Raw genomic sequence first — 20,723 nt, 5'->3', positions numbered from 1 at the left:
TTGCTGCCACTGAGAAGGGAGGTAAATATCCTGCGGGGTTCCCTTCGAAGTACACGCACCACTTAAGTCCCGATAAGGTTCCTTATGTGAAAATTCCTGATGTTGGTGAACGTTTGGTTCCTAACTCCGATCGCAGAGCTATTCTGATTACAGCGGCTCATGAAGGTGTGGCGTCTGCGCATGCAGGCATTTCAGCCACTGTAACTCAGTTACAACAGAGGTTCTGGTGGCGGGGACTGTACAAACAGACGCGTGATTATGTCCTTCAATGAGACATTTTCCAGCAGATCAAGCCTTCGACTGCTGCGCGTCCGCCACGGACACAGTTGAACATTTCTAATAAACCACTAGGATGTGTTTATTTAGATCACTGCGGTCCTTTTTCTTCTGATACTGCGTATAAGTACATCTTAGTAGCAGTTGATTCATGCACACGCTTTGTGTGGGTATGGCCCCATCACAGCGCTGATTCACGGACTGTCATAAGAGATTTGCGTGTCTTTGTAGGGATTTTTGCCTGTGGTACCTTCCATTCGGATCAGGGTCCGGCTTTCGCCTCTAAGGCGTATAAGGATGCTATGGTTTAGTTGGGGGTCCAAATCAAGTTTTCGTCTCCGTACAGACCTGAGGGTAACAGTGTAGTGGAATGAATGAACCGTGACTTAAAGCAATCTTTGACAGCTCGAGTTATAGGCACTGCCAGAAACTGGCTGGCCCACCTTAATGGCGTGCAGCGTGCTCTTAATAATCTCCCTAGAAGGTCTCTGGGTGGGCGGACCCCATACGAAATGCTCTTTGGTATCAAGATGTATGTTCCTGACCTCGACGGTCTAGACTGCAAGGCCCAGGCCGCGGCCTTTGACGTAGATGAACATTGCAATGTTTTACAGGATCTACAAAAGACCAGAGACAGTCTAGCTAAGGAACATTTGCCCTCCACATCGGATGTTGCATTGCAGATCCCGGTAGTTGGCTGGCTACCACAAGTTGGAGAACTGGTTCGAGAGAAGATTGATAACAAGAAAGAATTTGGTCCTTCATATCGTGCACCGGTTCGGGTACTTGGAGTGAAGGGCACGAGAACAGTCATATTACCACCACTTCCAGGTCGTAAGGAAAACAGATTTATCTCAATTGACAATGTCAAGACACACAGGGTGGCCGATTCTTCATAGCATGACACCGGCAGTATCCTGTCCTTCCATGGTGAGACATTCTGTGTTGGCCATTACTTCTAGTGCTGAGCCAGCGGTGACCCTCGAGATGCCTGTGGTTTCCAGTCCTTTATTGAACACTTTTCCTATTAATAACAATGATGACCTGAATTATACCTATCCAACTGATTTATCAATGCCCGATTTACAGACTTGTTTGGCCACAGAATCCAGATTCTCTTTTGACTCTACTTCAACATATTCGAAAAAACCCTCACGTTTAGCAATATATGTCACCTTATTTAAAAAACATTTTTTGATTCCCCCTTGGACATATAGGGGCCGATTATGATGGCGGACGGACCTGAGTCCGTCCGCCACCATAGAGAAGGAGGGACCGTCCGCAGGGGCAGCGGCGGTCCCTCCATGCAGATTAGGATGTGACCGCCAGGGTGGCGGTCACATCCTCTATTTTTAACATTGCGGCGGGTGCAGCTTGAAGCTGCACCCGCCGCAATGTTAAAAATGCATGTATTACATTTACATGCACAAAGAGGCAGGCACAGCGCGGTGCCTGCCGCTTTGCGCATGTAAATGTTGGGGGGTACCATAGGTACCCCCCATGTGCACCCCCCACCCCCGACACCCTGGGGGCCCGCAACGGGCCCCCAAAAGCCAAAGTCCACATGCTTTTCCACGGCGGAAAAGCCGCCGCGGAAAAGCATGTCTCCGTGCAAATCCTAATTTGGCTGACGGTGTCTTGCAGACACCGTCACCAAATAGCCCTCCCCTCCCCGCGGATCAGTGGCGGACGGACCTGCAGTCCGCCACTGGTCCATCCGCAATCCCACCGCCATCCTAATCTGGCAGTGGGTGTTCTATGTGGCTGCAGCGGTGAATCCGCATACTCCGGGACGGCGGTGGCTTCCCCCGGCCCGGAGTATGCGGATTCACTGCAATCATAATGAGGCCCTTATTTGGCTGGTTCTTTTTTCAATTTATCTTTTTATGTCAATTGGTTTTGTGTTTTATTTTTTCCGTCTGATCGATTGACACTATGTCAAAGAGAGAACAGGAATTCAACACCTTAATGGAACATTGGCCCCACTTTCCACGTCACATTCAGCGCACAGACTGAAAAGGGAGTTGAATACAGTTAACATCACTGCTTGGCCTGTCCTTGATGGGATTGTGTGGGATGCGGTTAGGTTTCAAATCCATGGCCCCACTGAAGTGATTAATGTTCCAAATGTGCTTAGAGTGAATATGGGGGATGTAGTGAAACAGAACATCCGTTCTGATGATTGGGATATTCAGGCCGTGGAAGCATTATTCTCTGATTTGAAATATTATGCTGCCTTTGATGCTGAGGATTTATTCTTAGATTCTATTAATTATGGTGATTTGTTTTGCTTTCAACATTATGGTAATCATTTTCTGCATAAAACAAGTTCCAGGAGAGGTAATGTGAATTACACACAGTGGGAACATTGCCCAGCTCCATTACAAGGCAGCTCCAGTACATTTCTGGAAAAATACACTTATTTCACAGACTTTAATCAATCAAATCCTGCGTCATTTTATTCTAAAATGACACAAAAGTCCATGTCCAAAGTTAGACTTACTGATACTAAATTGCTGTATTCGAAGTCCTTTCTAGACAAGTTAGCTGTTGATGGCTACGAGCTATGGAAGGAAATAATTGACCTTAAATCGGTTTGGGGTACCAAAAATTGGCAGGTACAAGGCACTGAGGCTTTGCACCATGCATGTCTCATCCCAAATCACATGTTGTTTCTAAATTCTACCATTTCACAAACAACATGCTTTGGATTGGCAACTTCTAAAAAATTAAATACGCCAACTATCCCCGAATTGGAAGAATATTCAGGTTGGAGTAATTACACTGAATTGTCCATTCGTGATTTACAAGCACTGTTGCACAATTCATCCTTTAATGTATCCAGTTTGGATCCAAAGGGTTGGCTGATGTGGCATAGAAGCTCTGATTCTTGCCAACGTCGTTTTCTGGGCTTGTCTGAAGATTTTACACAAGTCAGACCTGATCCCCGTTTTGAGGCTGATCATACTGTTACAACTTACTCAGTGGGCAAATTGTGTCAGAATTGGCTACAACATTCCACATTAGCTGCTGTTAAACTACATCTGTCCCAGTTGAGTGATAATGTAGATCTGAATGATTTTATAAAAGGCCCAGCTAAGGGTAGAACTAAACGGTGGATTTATGCGATTTACAATGAGATTTGGAAATTTTCACAAATTGAAGCTGCTAAAAGACTAAGGGCTATTGACCAAGCTAATTTGGAAAAAGTGCTTGCAGTTGTCGATAACAGTATTAACATGCTTTCTTCCCGAATTTACACGTTGAATAATATTGTTTCTTCTGTTGTTGACATTGTGCATGATGAGGTGTCTGTATTATACCATGGTCAAAATCAATTGCGTTCTGTAATGCAGTTTGCATGGACACTACAGACACTTAAGGCGGGCCGTGTGCCCTGGAGTTACATGAACGTGTCTTCCCTCTTTGCCCCATTTAATTTGACTGAAAAGCAGCTCATGCTTTCAATGCGTGATGCATCATTTTCTATGTTACATATTGAAAGGTTAGAATCTTTACCGTTTTCTGTAGCTGAAGCCACTGCAGCAATGTGGCTTATCCATGGATTAATTACATTACCATTTGCTTTGTACAAATTCACTAATTGTATGCGGTACATTGCAATAGGGCGATATGAACCACTGGGCAGCGCATTCTTCCATGAGGCATGGTCTTTACCATACACATACCGATGTCTGAAGGATGGAAAGGAAGTGAATCTTAATGGTGAAGAATGCACACAGTCGCCTGACCGCTCATTAATATGCCGACACATCCAGTTACACGGTTCTTGTAATCAGGACCAGCCTAATTTGGCTTGTGTTTTGAAAGGCACACCGGTTCCAGCGATAGTTCCCACATTTACATTATTGACAAATGGTAGTTATTTGCTTCTGAATAACGAGGATTGTTGTGGTTTAATTAACGGTATCGCTTACGTGGTAACTGTATCAGAACGTGTGGTGTGTTGCAAAAATGTGCTATATCCTCCCACACATTGGAATTCAGATGTTTCCATTTGGCCACGCATCCCAACCATGAAAGCGGAGTTCAATGGTATGAGTAGAATAAGAGCCCTTTTGTCTCAAAAAGAAGTGGCCCTGAGCTCGGCCCGTGAAACTTATGTCCTTCACATAGCTAACACACGCACAGAGGTGCAGGCACTTTTAAATACTGACTTGCCGTTTCATTTCTGCGAGCTGGTTCATCAAATCTTTAATGCCTCCTCCACGTCTGGTCTCGCTCATTTTTTTAAATTAGTTAGCAGTGGTCTCGTGACTACCTTTGAAAAAATATTTGGTGTCATCCCCGCGTTTTTTCATTCTATATTTTCAAGTTTGTTTGGCGGACTCCCTGTTTTGCTGGCTTTAGCTGCAGGTATTTTGATATTGTTTTGCTTTATAAAACATGGATGCCCGTCATGCGCAAGAAGCCGTTCAACTGTTTCGTAACCGGATGCTTGATTACTATGGCACCCTGCCGCTTGCGACTTTAAGCACGGCTTTTGGATTATTGTTTCGATTTTCCTATTTCACATGTGTCCAGCCTGTGTTTCATTGCCTGAGTTGCGAATTCGACTGGGCCATTGATTTGTGTCTCTGCTTGAGGACTTCTCATGACGTCGATTTTAATCACCTGATGAGCCCGTAGTTGCTCACGAGTTGGTTTGTTCTGGCGAAAGGGTTATGGCTTTGGCAGCGATGCATGGACTAATGGGTCAGTGGGACATACCCGCAGTGGCGCATGACTTTCTGGCACATAGCGTTCTTGAGAACTCACCGAGTTGTCCTCTGATGTTGCTAGAGGTTCAAATGGCACAAGCCGAGACAGACCAGGGTCAGAGGCAGTTAACTGGAGAAGCAGTGAGGGGAACAAGAAGTTAGTCAGTACGGCGCATATTATAAAAAATGTATTAAAACAAAGTCTGCTTTTACTCAATAATGCTGATAGGAAGCTAGAAGTTTGTCAGGCTTGTTTGCCTTGTTTACCTCCTAGTTGTTTTGTGGAGAAAGCAGCGGGGTGCAGAGTTTCCAGGTGCCGCTGCGCGCGTCGCTCCCTTCCCCTGTTCAAGTAGGGAATAGTGTGAGAGAACTAGAACGCTACCTGTAGCTTCTGGTAGTTCAGCCGGAAGCAGTGACTGCCAAAGCGACCCTCCGTTCAAGCAGCACAAGCCGCTATGGACCGGGGTCTGAGGCAGCTAACTAGAGAGGCAGTGAGGGGAGCAAGAAGCTAGTAATGTCGGTGCATATTATACAAATTATTAAAACTAAAGTGTGCTTTCACTCAATAATGCTGATAGCAAGCTAGAAGTTTGTTAGGATTGTTTGGCTTGTTTACCTCCTAGGTGTTTTGCGGAGAAAGCAGCGGGGTGCAGAGAGTTTCCAGGCACCGCTGCCTAAGCCTAAACCTAAAACGTGTTAAAACATATCTGTTGTATCCCCCTGTACAACGTAAAAGATAAGGTTGAATGTCATATGTTGTTACTGACAGTTGATGTTGAACAGCCGCAGGCTTGCTCATTTCCAGTGCTAGCCTATTTTTCTCAAGGTGGGTCATGCAAATTACGTTACATTCCTTCCAACAGATGGAATTTAGAGTCTCTGGTAAGGTGTAGTAATCGGGACACCCAAAATCACATACAAAGTTTTTTACATAAAACCAGGTCATCTTAAATGCATGATCCAAATTCATTGTTTTTTTTAATCTTTCCTTGTTTAAAACTGTACTATCGGAGTTCCAGATTCTGTGCCAGAGTAACACTGGTTGTATCTTAATAACATCTGAGATGTATGGAACCCCCAACTCCGTATGACAGTTAAAAACAGGAAAACTAGCAGGTACCACTAAAATAAATCTTAAAAACACAATTTCATCGTGTTGAATGGGTGAACAGTCCAGAAAGCCCCAGACTCCTGCCCCAAAGGTGCTAAGCTTAGGCATTTTGCCTTGTAAATTTTTAGGAGGATTTCAGGGGGCCTTTTGCCCAGTTTGTTAGAGAAGTGAACTACAGCTGCAGTCAATTTCATAAGAAGTAGGCTTCTACTCTTAAACGCCTGGGCCCAGGAACACGTACAATTAAAAGAACACCCAAATCCGTAAATGTGTTTCTGCTTCTACCCACTCGGATACCACTACATTTAATTTATTTCTTTATTTTTATTTATTTAAACAGTTTTACATAGTGCTGGTTAGACCCAAGGGTATCAGAGTGCTTTACAGGAGAAGGACAAGATTGACTAACACAATAATAAGTTCGAACAAAAAGGAAAGGCAAAATATGAGAGCAAAAAGTCAAGAACAATAAATATAAAATCAAAGATATAGGCAGTAACATTAAGAACCAACCTGGGAATTAAATGACTATGTAAGTGTGATAGGCCAGAATAGAGGGGAGAAGGAATGGGGATACGGTTGGGCTAGAGAGGCAGAAAGGAGAGAAGATAACATGAAGGGGAATAAGGTGAGTACAAGTGAACAGGAGGAAGGAGGATAGAGGAAGATGTGGGGAGATAAGCGGGGGTGGCAGGTCAGGTAAAAAGCAGAGAGGAAACATGGTAACATAAGGGACAGGTTATGAAACACCTGGGAAGTAACAGGATTAAGGACCCCAATATTTGAGGAGAAGGTCTCGTTTGAGATCTTTTTTGAAGCTGAAGTATGAGGGGTTGCAAAGTTGATCTTTGGGGAGAGAGTTCCAAATGGTGGGTGCATTACAGGAGAAAGAGCGAGCTTGGGTAGACTTCTTTTTAACCAAGGGAGGGACCAGCATGAGGGCATTGGTGAACAGTCCTGAAAGCCCCAGACTCCTGCCCCAAAGAAGCTAAGCTTACGCATTTTGCCTTGTAAATTGCTTTGTGAAGTTTTTGGGAGAGATACAGTGGGGTTTGAAGATGCAAGGCTTTATGCGTAATGCAGGCGTTCTTGTAGATGGATCTGCCATCCAAGGGAAGCCATTGGAGATCTTTGAGGATGGGAGAGATGTGTTCCTGCCTCTTAGAATCAAAGATAAGCCTGGCAGCAAGGTTAAAGACTGACTTGATTGTGGCTAGGTGGACTTTAGGTGTACCTAAGAGCAAAGCGTTGCCATAGTCTAATCTGGAGAGTACTAATTATTGAACAACAGATTTAAGGATCAACTGGGATTTTTTCGAGGAGTAGAAGTGAAAAGAGAGCTCCTTTGGCAGCGTTTTTTATGTGAGAGGAAAGGCTGATCTTTTGGTCAATGCTAATTCCGAGAGATTTGACTGAGCAAGAGGTGGAAAGGGAACAGTTGAGAGCATTCAAGTCAGAGAGCCAGAGTTGAATGGGGAGACGGTTATTTTTAGGGGCAAAGAGAATGACTTCAGTTTTTTTAGGGTTGAGTTTCAAGTGATTGTGATAGAACCATTGTTGGATCTTAGTCAGGGTGTCGTTGAGGTGCAGAATGTCCGAATGGGATTTAATTTTACAGTAAAGTTGGGTGTCGTCCGCATAGAGGTGGTAATTGATACCTGCTTTCTTTAGTATGAGGGTGAGGGGCTCCATGAAGAGATTAAATAGAGAAGGATTGAGAATATACCCCTGGGGAACACCCATGGAGACAGGCATAGGTTTAGAGAGGCAACTGCTGATTTTGATTTGTTATGATCTGTGCTGGAAGAAGGAAGTGAACCATTCAAGAACAGGACCATTGAGGCCAAACCAAACTTTGAGGGTATTGAGTAGGGCAGAGTGGTTGACAGTATTGAAGGCAGCAGAAAGGTCAAGAAGGATAAGAAGGGAAACCTCACCCTTGTCAAGGGAGTTATGGATGTCATCAACAATGTTGAGCATTGCAGTTTCAGTGCTACAACCCTTTTTTCGGAAACCTGACTGTAATACATCCAGAAGGCAAAATGAGTCAATGTGTTTGGCCTGTTGGAGCAGGATGCATTTTTCGAGGGCTTTGGAAAGAAGAGGTAGATTGGAGATGGGGCGTAGATTGTTACGGTCGTTAGTGTCAGCTGTAGCATTTTTGAGGATGGGTGAGATTTTGTCCAGCTGGAGGGAAAAAGGGACACAACCCATAGCCAGGGAGGAGTTGATAATGGTAGTCCAATAAGGAGTGATTATATGCTTTAAGTCTTGAACAATGTTGGTGGGGAGTGGGTCCAGGGTATGACAGGAAGGTTTGAGCTTGGAGATGATGTTGAGTACTTCTAGCTCGGTAACTGGGCTAAAATGAAGCCAGGATGCATTGTTTTTAGGCTGTGTGCTAGGGGGGAAGAGATCCTGGGGGGTGACCGTGAGCGGGAGATGAGCAGGATTTGGAGGGGAAAAGGATCAAGAGGGAGCGAAGGAGAGAATGGCGGTAAGGGTGAGAGGACAAGCAGGGGTGAGACACATTGTGGGGGGGAGTTAAAGCAAAGGATGCATCAATCTTGGCAATTTTTTCAGAAAAGAAATTTGCAATTTCTTCACAATTTTCGGTGGTAGCGGTCAACTTGGGGGTGGCAGAATCAGATTGTTTTTTGATAATGTTGAATAATTCCCTGGGTCTATTCTTGGCTTGATCAAGGTGAGTACGGAAGAAGGAGGCCTTTTCACTAAGGATGTGTTTTTTTTAATTATTCCTAGCGGATCTGAGGAGGGCGAGGTTAGAGGGAGAGGGGTGTTGTCTCCAAGAGTTCTCGGACATTCTGAGTGCACGTCTCTCATTGTTGAGTTCAGCATTAAACCAGGATTTGGAAGGGATGTTTTTTTGCGGTTTTAATTTGGCTTGTGCAATTTGGTCAAGGACCTCGATGATTGTTTTGTTGTAGTGTTCAGTAATATTGTTAGCATTTTGTGAGGGAGGAGGAAGTTGAAGTTTAGCTTTAAGTTTAGACTCTAGTTCGCCTGGGGAAATAAGGTGAAGGTTTCTGGTTAATTTCTTAAGTTTAAGGTTTTTGGAGGGAGGGGGAGGAGTAAAGCTGTTGATCGTGAAGAGGATGAGGTGATGGTCCGACCAATCAATGGGGACAATGTGCGAGAGGGAGGCTACATCTTTTCTAGTGATGATGGCATCTAGCGTAGCTCCTTTGTCTTGTGTAGGAAAGTGGCAAAGTTGGACCAAGTCAGTAATGTCAAGGAGGTCATTGAGGGTTAAAACCGAGGGGTCATTATTATTGTTTCAGTGAATATTGAAGTCTCCGATGAAAATGTTATTGGAGTAGGAAATCGAGGCTTGGGAAAGTAGGTCAGACAGTTCATCTACAAAAGACATAGGGTCACCAGGGGGATGATAGATATTATGTAGCCAAAAAGGGGGGGGCGAACTATAACTTCACCTACCAGGTATTCAAAAGTGGTTTGATCAGAGTTCTTGACAAGTGAGAGTGGGAGGTCATCTTTATAAATGATGGCTAGGCCCCCCCGATTTTGTCCGGCCTATCTTTTCTGAGGATAGAGTAACCAGGGGGGGAGAGCATGTCAAGAATAGAGAAGGAGTGAGCCTTGAGCCAGGTTTCCATAAAAAAAAGCGATGTCAATGGCTTCACTGAGGATAGTCTCGGAGATTTCAGTTGCATGACGTTCAGCAAATCGACGGTTTATGAGTATGCAGTTAAGGGGTTTGGGATTGATAGCAGGAGTAGTTTCAGAGTGGACAGTGGTGCGTTACGGGGGAGGCCTAGGCGAGCGAGGGAAGATGGGGGTGCAGCTTATTCCCAGGATCACGGGGATAGTGGAGTGAGGAATAGGAAGATCCATAGTTGCAGAAGGTAGTGGAGGGGGCCTGGGTGAACCAGCTGCTGTAGGGATGAGGTTTATCCCAGGGGCTGCCGGAAGAGTGGGAAGAGGTATGTGAGATTCATCAGTCAAAGGGTTTAGGGGGTGGGAACTATTTAGGACCCCTGGGTCCAGGGAGGAAGGGTGGGTAGGCGTAAGAGGAGGGTTGGGAAGGTAGTTGCGGGGGAGTCCATCGTAGAGGATGTCATGAGGAGAGGTGCCTCTTTGAGGAGGGTGAGAAATGTTAGGAAGAGCATTGCCGAATGAGATGGGATGGTTGGCAGGTTTAGTATCAAAGAGGGTGATCAAGTCTCTCCTGAGGGATGAGAGTTCCAATGACAAGATAGAGAGGTGGGGTTCAATATTTAGAAGTTAATGGGTTAAAAAGGAGGAAGATAAGGAGGAAAGGGGGTCCATGGGGATGGGGGCTTGTTCCAAATTATCCTAGGAGAGAGGGATAGGCTGTGGGTGAGGAGGGAACCCAGGAGGCGGGACGAGAGGGGTGTTCCCAATTCTGACCTGATGAAGGCTAGTTGTGTGAGCGCCCACTAACCCAGAGGTCTGATGGATGCTATGAGAGGACGAGGGGGGAGTGGCTGGGGAAGAGAGGAGCACTCATATCTTTGAGCTTGAAGATGAAAAAGATAGTGTGGATTAGGAGTACATCATGGCGCGGTAAGGGAGAAGAGGTGAGGGGATTCAGGGTGTTGGAGGGACGGATTAGGGGCATTATTATTATTATTATTATTATGCTGTTTTATAGCGCGCTCCATTACTGCCGGAGTATCCTGGCGCGAAAAGAAAAAAACTGAATAAGAATGATCAGCCTACCCTACACAGAACAAAAGCTAAAAGGCTAGTCGAAACAGATGGGTTTTCAACCCTTTTTTAAAAGAGATAAAGTTCGCCGTAGCTCGCAAGGAAAGAGGGAGCTCATTCCAAGCCAAAGCGGACTTCACCGCCACTGATTGCCCTCCCAGCCGAGAAAGCCGGAAGCGCGGAACCTGAAGAAGATGTTGGGCGGCAGAGCGCAAAGGTCGCTTAGGAGAGTAGCGCCTGAATCGTTTCGTCAGGTAGGCGGGACCTTGTCCATAAATGGCTTTGTGGGCCAGGGTCAAGATTTTAAAATTGATCCTCTGGGAGACTGGCAGCCAGTGCAGGCTCCGCAAGTGGTTTCTAGCGCTGACCCGACTGGGGATATTACCCAACAGTCTGACGGTTGCGTTTTGGATCACCTGGAGACGTCTCACCATATAAGCCGGGGATCCACTCAGCAGGCCATTGGCATAGTCAAGTCGCGAAAGAATTAGAGCTCTAGCCACTGACTCTCTTGCTGAGGCAGGCAAATAGGGAAAAAACTTCCGTAACGCCTTAAAGGTCCCGAAACAGCCCCCTGCCAGCTTCTTGATGTGCCCCTCAAACCGGAGGTCTTCCCCGAACCAGACCCCTAGGTTCTTGGCGAGGACATTGACTGAACTGGGCATCGGGAAACCGGCCGGCCAAAGTGCTTCTCTAAAATTAGGGGGGAATTGACCGTAAAGCAGTATTTCTGTCTTGTCCTCGTTGCACTTCAGTTGCGCGGAGGCTAACCAGTTGAAAACTGCGGATAAACAGAACTGAATGCGCTCGGTATCTAAAACCTCCCTAGGCCAGGTGAACAACAGCTGTGTATCATCAGCATATGCGATGATTTTGGCCCCCAAATGTTCGGCAAGCTCAATCAGGGGGGTCAGATATACATTAAAAAGAAGAGGGCTTAAGGTGGAGCCCTGCGGGACCCCCATCATGAGGGGCTTAGCCGAAGATAAAAAAGGAAGGAGCCAGACCTGTTGTGATCGAGACGAGAGAAAGGAGCGCAGCCAGTCCAAAGCGAGGCCAGCAACCCCAATGTCCGCAAGCCTAGTGAGGAGGCGTTGGTGAGGCACCGTGTCGAACGCGGCAGAGAGGTCCAATAAAATTAGAGCTGCTCTGCCGCCACCGTCCAGGCACTCCCTAACTGCCTCAGAGATCTCCACCAAAGCAGATTCCGTGCTGTGCGCAGCACGGAAACCAGATTGAGCAGGATGGAGAGCCCCTGATGATTCCACAAACTCATTAAGCTGCCGGAAAGCCAGTTTTTCCCCTATTTTTGCCATAGCCGGGAGCAGAGAAATTGGGCGATAATTGGCCAGCACTTCAGGGTCTGCTCCAGCCTTTTTCAACAGGGGAAGAAGCTTGGCTTGTTTCCACTCAGCAGGGACTGTGGCTGTTTTAAATGAAAGGCTAACAATCTGCGTCACTTCCTGCACCACCACGTCCGCGACCCCTGCCAGCACTCGTGCTGGACACGGGTCAGAAGGTGATCCAGATTTCAAGGATTTAATCACAGCTAGTGTGTCAATAGCAGTGGGAGGCAAGAGTTCCACTATCCGGGGAGATGAACCCTCAGAGGGAGAGGAAAGATGGAAAGAGTCATCCGGAAAGTGGCTAGAGCTAAAACTCGCCTGAATAGCCGCTATTTTTTGCTCAAAGAACTCGGACAAGCTCTCACACCATACAGCAGAAGATGGAACCGCCCTTTGCTCAGCACAGGGAGAAAGGAAACTGTTAACAATTGCAAAAATCTCGCGACTGCTGTTGTTAGCTTTGTCAATCCGGCTAGTAAAGTATTCTCCCTTAGCTGTTTTAATGCTGGCATAGTAAACTCTCTGCTCCCTCCGTAGAGCCGCCTTAGCTAAGGGGCAATACGAATGACGCCAAGCCCGTTCAAGCTTTTTTACAGGCCAACCTGTGAATGCGTAGTTCAGGGGAGAACCAAGGCTTAGAGGGGGAGGATCTAGTGGGGAGACAGTGGGGAGAGGAGGAAAGGGGTAAGAGGGGTGAGGTTGGGGTTGGGTGTGAGGGCGTCAGAGGGGGGAGAGAGGGTAGAGGGGAAAGGAGTAGAGGGATCAGACAGAAGGGGAAAGGAGGAAAGAGGGGTAAGAGGGAAGAGATTGGGGATGGGTGAGAGAGCATCAGAGGGGGTGGAAAGGGTAGAGGTCAGTGAGGAAAGGGGGAGAGGGTTTGTTCGGCTAGATAAGATGGGGAAGAGTCAAGCGAGGGAGCTGGTGTAGTGGTAGCGGTGGAATGCAAGGATTGGGATTGGGAGATTTCGAAGATATCAAAGGATTCAGGGGGAGGTGGGGCTGGAGTCAGAAGCAGTGTCAGTGTGAGGACTTCATGTGTTTGCGCAGCTGAGGAAGAATGAGTAGGTGAGGATAGTAGATCGAATAGGTGGTTGAAGTGGTGTTCGAAGATGGTGAGGTGGTTTTCTGAGGCTTGAATGAGGATATTTCCTGATTTGAAGAAGAAGATGTCAATTTCTCCAGCGAAAGTGGGGGATGATGTGGTGGATAGCTTCAGGCCATATGGGATTTTGATAAATTTCTTTATGGGTAAGGAAGATACTTTTACATTTAGAGGGGCGTTTAGAGTAGAAGATGTAGTTGGTTTAAACAATGGATGTAAGGCTTAGGTAATTATCCACAAATACAGTTTCTTGGTGATGAATTAAAAGTTTATGTTTCAGGTTCTTCTTGGCATTTTTAGAGAGGTTGGGATGGTAAAGGATGGTCCAAGAGTTGAAGCCAAACCTAGTGATTAAAGTGTCAGGTGAAGTGAGAGTGTGATTGGAGGGAGGCATAGTAAGACAATCAGGATGATCGAATGAGCGGGCAAGAGAATTAGCGGGGTGCAAGATGGAGGGGGAGAGTGAGAAAAGTCAGTGAATGTGAGAAGTTAGGCTCAAAGCTGGGGCAAGAGCTATGAATTGCTGTGGGTTGAGATAGAGAGGAGTTGGAGTACGGAGGGAAAATCAGAGTTAGCCACCTTATTTTGAGTCAACACAAAGGGGAGGAGAGGGGGTCAAAGTAGTAAGTCGTATGGGAGGATCATGCGACTGGGATGAAAGGGGGAAGATGTGAAAAATAAGAGGGAGATCAGAGAATTGAAGAGGCAGTGTGAGAGAGCAGAAATGGGATAATAAAATAGAATCAGGAAGAGGCAGAACCATTTGGGCATGGAGAGACATTAGCCCAGAAAGATCGGGTCAAGATTACGGTAAAATGCAAAATATATTAAAAACAGGCAAAAATTATGTTAAAATAGCAGGCATCGGGTTTAGATAATTGAGTTAGGGTACAAGCCGGTACACAATACCTGTAAAGTGCAAATTAGACAAAGAACAAGTAAAAACACATTTGAAATAAAGGCGTCAGGATGAGGTCAAAGTAGGGCATAAGTAGTACAAATGGGGAAGGCAAATCAGCGACGAAAGGCTCGCCACCGGTCAAAGAAAAGGTTGACCTCAGATCAGGCCCCCAGAGGTCGGAGGGCCTGCACAGCGCCATCAATGAAAGCAGGCGGAGAGTCGGCTCTTCACGGGAGTCAAATAGGGGTCCTTCCGGAATGTCACTCCCCGTCCCGGCGGAGCATTACTTCAAATACATCTGCATTACAGGTGTCATCCTTGCAACTAGTGTAAAAATCCAGGACTCCAGATTATCACGAAAGATTTTGTGCGGCTCCTCATTAGGTCTGCATTCCCTAGGGAAGCTCAATTCCTTCGTTTTCTGCCCTGTTTAGGATTACTTTGCAATTTTAAGTATGTGGTATTGATTGTCTGGACAGAACATTGATTAATAATGAAAGCCATTCCAAGATGGCTGCTGCATTTGCATTCCTTGTTGAGTCCTCTTTTACTGGCCATTAATGTGGGAGGTAGTCGCCATCTTCCCACTGAGTGTTTACTGTCCTCGAGGCAGTGACTGCCCAAAATGGGGGATCGAATCCCCGAACACCAGGGGAATCGCCATCCCACTCCCCCTTCAACCCCGCAAAACAGAGCAGCCAACACCGACGACCGGAGGCATCCACCAGGTCACCACAGCATCGGCAGGGGCCCTCAGAAAGCTCCAGTGGAGCGAAGGAGAACACCGCACCAGACCCGACCGGCGCGTCAACACGTCCTCAGCAGCAAGGGGGCCGAGGCGGCCCACGCGGGGATGCAACCTGTCCCGCGGGGCCTCCGATCGGGACAATTGTGTCCCAAAGGCTCCCTCTGTTCCCCAGGTGATGACCTTCAGAGACAGGTTCCCGTGTCCCCAACGATGCGCATCAGTCCGCAACTAGCAAAGGAGCAGCAGCAAAGCCCAAACTCACATCTCTGCCTGAAGCCTCCAAGATGCCGGCAGTGTCCCGTGGGGGCCTCCGATCGGGGAACCTGTGTCCCAAGGGAACACGCACCACCGTCCCAGCAGAGCAGCAGTGGATCACGGTCCCGGGATCCCAGGGAGCTCCCGCAGTAGTCTGACGACAAGTCGCTCAGCCTCAGGTGCACGGGCCCTGACCAGCCCAGCCCTGCACCTCTCCGATGCTAGTCTCCTGGGGTCCGGGCAGCGCAGTTCACGGGGGCACCGTCAACCCAAGGGCAATGCGGGCAGAGGATCCGGTGATCGCACCCCCGTCCCGTGTCCTGCAATGACCTCCAGTGTGACGATCCAACAACGCGGTCAGAGGATCTTGGGGGGACCGGGGAGTCGCAGTCCGGGGGGCACCGAGCAGCCTGTGGGCGATGCGGCGAGAAGATCCGGTGACCTCTCAGTGATTCTGCATGTCCAGTGTGAGCCGCAATCACCAGAGCTGCGAGTCTGGAGAGGAGAGGTTGCGCTGCACGGGTGTCAATCTTCCCGAGGTAAGCTGATTTTTCCTTCTTTTTTATCCTCGATATTTTGATGGTAGTCGGGTGGCCAGTGGGTGGATGGCTGGGTTTTACCAGGGATTTAAACCGCTTTTGGTTATCCCGAACCTAGGAGCTCTTGCATCGAGCTCCTACTTTGCTCTTGCATCGAGCTCCTAGTTTTCTTTGCATTCAATTTTAACCCTAATTCATTCATAAAACTGATATAAGATGTGAGAGCCTTTTGTAAACCTATCTTTGTGCGTGCCATGAGTACTGCCTCGTCTGCGTAGAGAAGGGAGACTGTCGGGCGTTTATTGACATATGGTGGGTCCCTAGCATTTGACACCAATTCCTGTTCCAAAGCGTTTATATAAAGAGTGAACAGGAATGGAGCCAAAACGCAACCTTGCCCTACTCCCCTCTCACTTTAAAGAATGCAGTACATTCCCTGTTAGTTCTGTACCGAACCTTTGCACTTGCCACTGTGTACAGTTGCCTTAAAAACTGTACCAGTGCTGGTTCTACTTTTAAATCAGTCAGAATGGTCCACAGCTTGCTGGGAACAACACAGTCAAACGCGGCTGTGAGGTCAACAAAAGCCAAGTAAAATCTCCCAGCTTTAGCCTGAGTATATTTTCCGATTAATATGCTGAGATTGAGGACCTGCTCATTTGTGCCTAGACCTGATCTAAAACCATACTGCACATCGCTTAAAATACTATTTTCATCAGCCGATGTTTGAAACCGGTCTAAAACTATTCTACCTGCGACATTCATCAGGGAGTCTAATAGAGAAATAGGACGGTAACATGCAGGGTTTTCCCGCTCCCCTTTTTAAAAAATGATAGACTCAGACCAGGTGGTAATAAAACCTTTCGCACAGCAGGCTTGGAGGACCCGTGTTAACAAAGGAGATCATAATGACGGAATTAATTTAAACAAATCGCTGAAAGCAACAAGCAGTGTAAGGACATGAGACAAAGGAAACTCTGCTTAGACCATGCTACAGGGCAGGAACAAACAAACACATAGAGGAAGTAAAGCCGGGACTTACTGACTGAAGAAAAACAAGGAAATGAGAATGACTATGAAGCCAACTAATGGTAAGCCATGGATGGACTGTACATCACTAAGTGAACAAAAGATCTTACAACCTGTCTTTGGCGAACCCTAAAGTATAGGAGGTAGGGGCTGTAGTGGGGATGGAGGCAACAAACTTTCAAAGAGGCAAATGTGCCCGCCAAACATACTGAAGGGCATAAAATAATGGACCACAAAACATTTGTGTCCTGTCTGAAGGGAAACAGATTTTACCTCACAGACTTTGCTATACAGCACCAGGAGAACACAGTATTTACTACACAGATTTTCTTTTAAATTACATACTTTTTATTTTAGGTTAAAAAAGTGATTTTTAGGATTTAGGGATGGGTAGAGGTAAAAGGAATTAAGCATGATTTTAGGGTTCAGAGGGTGCTAGAGTTTAAGGGAGGTGAAGGGAGACTTGAGGGTTCAGAATGAGAAGAGGTAAAGGGAGGTGAGGGTGATTTGGGGGGGTTTCCAGAATGGGTAAAGGTAAATGGAGGGGATGGTGACTTCAGGGTAAGGGGTCGACAGAGGTAAAGGGAGGCAAGGGTGACTTGAGGATTTAAGGGTGAGTAGTGGTAAAGTTAGATGAGGGAGATTGTTCAAGAGTGGGCATAAGTAAAAGGAGGTAGGGTGACTTTATTGGAGAGTGTGATTTGGTAAACCCTGTTATTGTATGGTATGGTTTCGTATAGTATGGTATTGACTGTAGTTTTGTTTGGTAAAGTATACTATGGGCTGGTATTGTGTGGTATGGTAGGTACTCTTATTGTATAGTATGCTATAATATGGTATGATATGGAATGAACTGTCCTTGTATTGATTGATATGGTATGGCATGTTATTATATACAGGGCCAGACTGGCTGTAGCGGGCACCAGGCATTTTCCCCGAAGGGGTGGGGGCTGGTTTTATGCGTGGGGGCTGCTTTTGTCACTGTTTGCACCCAGGGCTGGTCGAGCAGCAACCTGCCCAGGCTGGTTGCTGTTCCCATTCTGGCCCTGATTGTATAGTAAGGTAAGGTATGGACTGGTATTGTACAGTGCAATATGGTTTGTTATTTTATAATATGGCAGGTTATGGTATGTTATTGTATAGTGTGGTATGGTGTGGTATGTCATGGGTTATTACTGCATAGTATATTATGGTATGAGTATGGCATGGCATGTTATTGAGGCGCACAACCTATGAACTGCAAATAGCGAGCATTCACAGTAAATTATGCAAGTGCAGATATCACTAGTAGGTACAATTTGAAAATATGTAATTTATGTTTTCTTTCCCAAATTGGGAAGGAAGGAGACTTTACATGTTATTCGACCAAAATAAGGACTATTCATAAACAAAGACATCTTTAGTGAAAGCTGAAACATGTAACTTTACTCAAATGTTATAAATTGTGTTGCTGTGTTGTTTTCCGTTTCAGACAAGACTTGTTGGAGAAAAGTGACTTATTGGAAAGTGAATGTTTAAAAAACCTGGAAAGCAAACAATGAGCGAGGGCAGCGGCAGCCCTAGAAGAACAAAACAAAAACTAACAGGCATAAAAGCATCTAAAAAAAAAATAGAGCATTATAGGAGCATGTGAAATGAAAATACAAACAATAAATACCCACTCACATGAAAAAGTACCATAATCTGAGCGCAGGTAGCGGGTAAGAACAACAATCTAGAAATCAATCAGTACTTGCTCCGTACTTCAGGGAAGAAAAGAAAAACTCTTGAAACGAATGGAGCTGATATGCGCAGATACACAAATACCATTTCAGAGGAATAAAATTAGAGCGACAACGTATACAACCTATGGTAATTAATGGGCGTGCTAAAAGTCACTTTAGAGTTTTTAAGAAACAATAGATCGTCCCAAACGACAGCGCCTATGCACAGTTTCAGGCGAGACATAAGCAAACACACGTCCACAATATACACAAGAATGAGAAAACAATGGGCCTCATTTATGAAAAGTGACGCATCGCTGCGTAAAAACAGTGATGTGTCACTTTTCATTGCGCCCTCCTTGCAACACCAATGATGCGTCATATTTACATTATGACGCATCATTGCGCAAGGAGTTACAGATACGTCAATATTTCTGACGTATCTGTAAGCGCAAAAGTGACGCATTGCTGGAGTGTGTCACAAAAGTGTGAGGCAGGCGCAAGATTTTGACGCAACGGCGTCCTAGAAGTGACGCAGTGAAATCTCATAGATTTCACTGCGTCACTTCTACGACCCTTTCTTGCGTCAATACGCCCCCCTTGCATACATTATACCTGGCGCAGGTATAATGTGGCTCAGGGGTTTACAAAGTGACGCATCTACCTATGTGCGTCACTTTGTAAATATGGTGCAACAACAAGGCACATTTTTTACGCTGCTGGTGCGTCACAAAAAGTGAAGAATGACGCACGGCCTCATAAATGAGACCCAATGAGTTTACTTTCTGGTCTGCACATTATGAAGGCACAACCTAATAGCACATCCAGATTTAACACATTAGTGTTTATTCGAGCCATATGTAGTTATTCGGAGCGCCTGAGGCCACTAAATAGAAAAGAGAAAATAGAACAGATGACACATAATGTGCCTATTGAAGACCATCTTGTGCAACATAATACTGCGTGTCTGACTAAAGGTATTCACAGAACACAAACAGATGTAATTGAAATCAAGTGATTAATTATCTCTAATGAACAATGTTTAACATATTGGCTCTGGAACATAACTGGATGACATTGATGCATATGTACTTTAACTCATTCTTTCCAACTTTATTAGGTGCGTATATCTGCTTCAGAGACAAATGAAACGCTCCCGGCTAGGCTCCAAGCCAAAGACTAATTTATTATTTAATGTGGGAGCGATTACTCGGTGCTTCCTTGAACAGAAATGACAGGTCTGAGCTAATGGAGTTGTGCTGCACGTTAATATAAATCAGGACAGAACAATTAATTAGAGAAACCGCGGGAAATCCCTTTGTTAGTTTTTCCCATTACCAGAAAAATTTAATATTGTTCATTTCGCTAACGTCCGCTGACATTTACAACTACTAAACCTTTTTTTAATCAAATCAATATCACTGGCATATAAATGAACTTCTTGTCTTCGACAGTGACTCTCCGAAGGAATATAGCCTATCGATCATAGGCTGCTCTAGCACGTGTTCTAAGGGAAAACCTAAAAACAGAATAAGAGATTCACGTGTTTTTTTTTACATTGCACGTTATTTTTCTATCCAAGCTCTTATACTTATTGTATTTGAATACGCGCACCTTTAATAGTTCTTATGTGATTCTGACACAGATTCGATTGCCATAATGATAATGCATCATGCAAACTCTTTTTGCAGACTTTTATCTGCTCATTGGGGTATGCACTTCTATGAAATGACTGCAACCGCCTTTAATAAAGTCTCTTTTTCCATTGTTACTCAGAGTTCTCTTTGCACAATGGGCGTTAAGATGCCACTACACAATGGCTGGTGATTCTTATCACCCTCAGTGCAATGTTGGCATCATGGACCTCTGACAGGATGGGCCTGCCGGCGGCGCCCACTGCCAGCCCCAGCTGCCAGACAAGGCAGCTTTGCCTGAGGGTACACAACGTGCAAATGTTTTCGCCCCCACCTTCGACACTGATGTCTTTACAGATTATGCTGCTGGGTGAGGCAGAGAGAAAATAAACCCGATTTATACCGACATTTGGACAATCTTCCTGTGAGTATCATTGTTAGAAGGTGGTTTTGTTCATAGCACTTTACAAAATTAATTGAACCAGAGCAGTTAATGATAATATTATTTGTATTCCCCATATTCAAAGTCTTTCTATAAAATATTGAGATTGATTATCCCCTCTTTTTTCTCAAAGCAGATCTCCACTAAGCCGCTATTCCGTTATTTATATCAAAATACAAGTTGACATAAAAAATACAAGTTAA

This window comes from Lissotriton vulgaris, chromosome 1_1 (genome assembly GCF_964263255.1).
Source record: "Lissotriton vulgaris chromosome 1_1, aLisVul1.2, whole genome shotgun sequence".
NCBI lineage: Eukaryota > Metazoa > Chordata > Amphibia > Caudata > Salamandridae > Lissotriton > Lissotriton vulgaris.
The sequence above is the reverse complement of the archived record's forward strand: the minus strand, read 5'-3'. Positions refer to the sequence as shown.